Source organism: Stegodyphus dumicola, chromosome 5 (assembly GCF_044657685.1).
Source record: "Stegodyphus dumicola isolate Sdum_Otavi_A_Nest chromosome 5, ASM4465768v1".
NCBI classification, from domain to species: Eukaryota; Metazoa; Arthropoda; class Arachnida; order Araneae; family Eresidae; genus Stegodyphus; species Stegodyphus dumicola.
The window spans coordinates 214,345,219-214,348,742 of NC_140772.1; the positions used below are offsets into that span (position 1 = coordinate 214,345,219).

The 3,524-nt window shown below is 35.4% G+C and overlaps 2 non-coding genes across 2 annotated transcripts; both read right to left on the minus strand.

Annotated features, from left to right (window-relative positions):
* Positions 1–526: 526 nt before the first annotated feature.
* On the minus strand, positions 527–599 carry TRNAT-CGU (transfer RNA threonine (anticodon CGU)). Its single transcript has one exon. It is a non-coding gene; the product is annotated as a tRNA-Thr (tRNA).
* A 178-nt stretch (positions 600–777) lies between these two features.
* On the minus strand, positions 778–850 carry TRNAL-CAA (transfer RNA leucine (anticodon CAA)). The gene has a single exon. It is a non-coding gene; the product is annotated as a tRNA-Leu (tRNA).
* Positions 851–3,524: the final 2,674 nt, after the last annotated feature.

Genomic DNA, 3,524 nt, shown 5'->3' on the forward strand with positions numbered 1-3,524 from the left:
AAATAGAAAGCTTATTCTTTCCTTCGCAAAATCAGTGATAAATAAGCTCGAAGCGTATTGGAACCATGTCTTAATTGCAGATGAAAGCGAATTTAAAATTTTGGGTTCCGATGGGCGTATAATTCCTCAAGGAAAATGAGGAATTTAATCCCAAGACCCATGTTTGGTACAGTAAAGTATGGCGGTGAAGGTGTTCTTGTGTGGCGGTGCATGTCAGCATCAGGTTTAGGTAATTATGTATTTACTGATGGCGTCATGAACCATGATGTTTATTTAAATATTTGAAAAAATAACTTAAAATTATCCTCCCAAAATCTACGTATTGGAAACAACTTTTTCAATTCTTTTTATCAGGATAATGATCCTAAGCATATGCCCTCAAATGCCTGAAGTTCTAAAAACACCATCTCACTCATTATATGTAAACCCGATAGAACGCATCGGAAGAGAATTACAGGTTAAAGTACGAAGACACTGTAGAGACTTTAGGTAATTTTTGAAAGCAGGAGAGATGAAAAATGAGCAATGCCCTCGCCGGGACTCGAACCACGGACCTCTCGAATACGCGTCGAGCGTGCTGACCACTACACCACGAAGGCATGCTAAGAAGGCGGGAGAAATACCTTACATACTCCCTTTTAAAGGGCGACTGGCGAGTATGGGAGTCAATCGCCCAATCCTGGTGGTGAAGAAGAATCATTCACCACCTTTTAGTTCGGGCGCCACTGTAGAGACATTATAGAATTTTCGAAACAAGGAAATCGAAGAAATGAGCAATGCCCTCGCGGGGACTCGAACCACGGATCTCTCGAATTTGCGTCGAGCGTGCTGACCACTACACCACGAAGGCAAGCTAAGAAGGCGGGAGAATACGTTATAATACAGCATAAAACATAAACAGAACTAAAAACAGGAATGATGAAAGAATGGAGGAATATTGATGCAAATATTAACTCTCCCCCTAAAACACTCGTGAACTCTGCGCCCAGACATTTTTGAAAGCTGTCATAAGTGCTACAGGATATCCTACGTCCTACAATATATCAACTAACAGAAATACTACAAAATTTACTAATATGTACGGATTTCTTGAAAGTGTACGAAGACTTTTGTGGGGTAACTTTTTTGTTATTGAATTTTTTTTTTCAAAAATAAAGTTTTACTATGCTCATAAAATGACTTATCCGTTTCTGCTGAGAGAAATTTATAGATATTATTAAAAAAATTCTCAATCTCAAATATTAATTTTTATTAATGAATAAAGCAATATTTCTCCGAAACTCGTAAGTGTACGAACACTTTTGTGAGACACTGTATTTATCTAATAGGATGACTTGGAGAAAGATGCAATGGACTCGCGATGGTTATTTACGTCGTAATAACTTGGAGGAACTTTAGTGCGTAGTTAGAAAGATGACACACGAAGACAGACGTAGTCTCGAATTCCACACATAATTTTCTTCCTTGATAATTACATCTTAGGGCATATACTCTTTTTCATCGCACATCATCACTCTGGGTGCGCTATGCACCCCCCCCCCAATTTTGTACAGATTATATATGCAGATTAACTAAAGGCATAAAAACTTTAACCGGAAGATAAGAACAACATACTACAATAATTCTTAAAGCAAAATCTTTTCAATTTACTAATATATAAGAATAAAAAAATCTTATGTGTACACCACATGACTTCCTTGTACGGAGTATTAAATTATACGCATTTTTTCTTGCATTTCATTTAAACTTATTAGATTGAATTAAATCTACGTCGCCGACAGCGCATAAACCACAATAGAATAAATGCATTCTTTAAAATTCACTCTAGTATTTGTTTACCATAGCGACACTCTGGCGCTAGATTCACTTAACAGTATAATATTTCGTTCATATTATAACTCATAGTGCATAAAATTTACATGATTTAAAGAACAGAATTATCTAATCGTTACCACATGTTCTATTCAAATACCATAACAAAGCTAGAACGATGTATAAAAGAAATTAAGCAAACAAAACGAAAAAGAAACAGTTTTTCACAGACGATTGAGTATTTCTCATTCAATTAATTCAGTTTTCATTTCGCGACAAGGCAAAAATACATAAAAACTCAAAATATCTGTATTAAAAATTACGAAGTAAATTTTAAATACTTATTTCCTCGAAAAAATTCCAGAAAGGATTAAGCATGATTTAATTCTCAATAATAAATGAAGGCGTTATTTTTGTGTTGCGAAGCTTGGTCTCTCTAGATTGGCAACAAATCTACAATTCTGCTGTTTCAAATGTAAACAAATATGTCCGCCATGTTATTTAAAACTTAACCGCACTTAAACAGCTTTTAAATTGTTGATAATTGTACAAATATTGCTTCCAGAATTACGAAAGGCATAAAAACTTTAACCGGAAAATAAAAACAACATAATTCAATCATTTTTAAAGCAAAAAATGTACAATTTACAAACATATAAGAGTAAAGAAACTGAGATCACTGAGCCGGGTAACAGAGTGGATATATGTATAAATATATTTATATACGTTTGGCGCTGCCGATTGAAACCAAAATACGAGGTGCACATCTACATGTTATAATAATCTTATATACAAAATTTCAACGTTCTGAGGCTACTCGTTTTTGAGTTATGCGAGATACGTACGTACGTACGTTCGTACGCACGTACGTACATACGTTCGTACAGACGCTACGAAAAATTCTCTTCAGAATTCATTTTAAAGCAGTTTTTTAGTTTTTGGGGAGGGAAAAAAGTCTTTTATTCTGTCCTTACGTATAGATATCACGCAAAAACATCGTTAAATTGCATTCGAAAGCGGTCAAAGTCGATATTTTCGTTGAAATATGCTGCCTAAAGATTTTCGCGATAACAATACTTCCTTTTTACTTCGTACAAGGAAGTAAAAAACTGAGTTAACCGAAGAGTAGGTGTGTATGTAAATACATATACATATATTTACATACAGTGGAACCTCGAGATACGAGCACCTCTATATACGAGAAATTCGAGATACGAGGAAAGTATGAGCGAAACATTTGTCTCTAAAAAGCATTGGTTCGAGTAACGAGCAATGAACCAAGCTGTTGGTATGCGTGGCGCCATTTTCCTATCCGGGCTCGACTCGAGGAATCCCCTCATCAGATCACTCCGCGATCTTTGATCTACATGTTTGTGCGCTTGTGAATCAATTATTTATTACATTTAATGCGAAAATAATTATTTCACGATGCCTCCCAAGAGGATTGTTGCCTCAGATAGTACCGAAAAGAAAAATAAGGAAGCCATGGCCGTTGAAATTAAGAAAGAAATCATAGATAAACATAAGCATGGTGTAAAAATGACATAATTGGCGAAGAGTTACGACCTTTCGACATCGACGATCTGCACTATTCTGAAGAAGCAGGAAAAGAAATTAAGAAACTTGATGTAGCCAAAAGAGTTACCGTTTCTTCCAAGCACTTTCCAAAACTAGAAGATGTTGAGAAGCTGTTTTTAGTTTGGATTAACGAG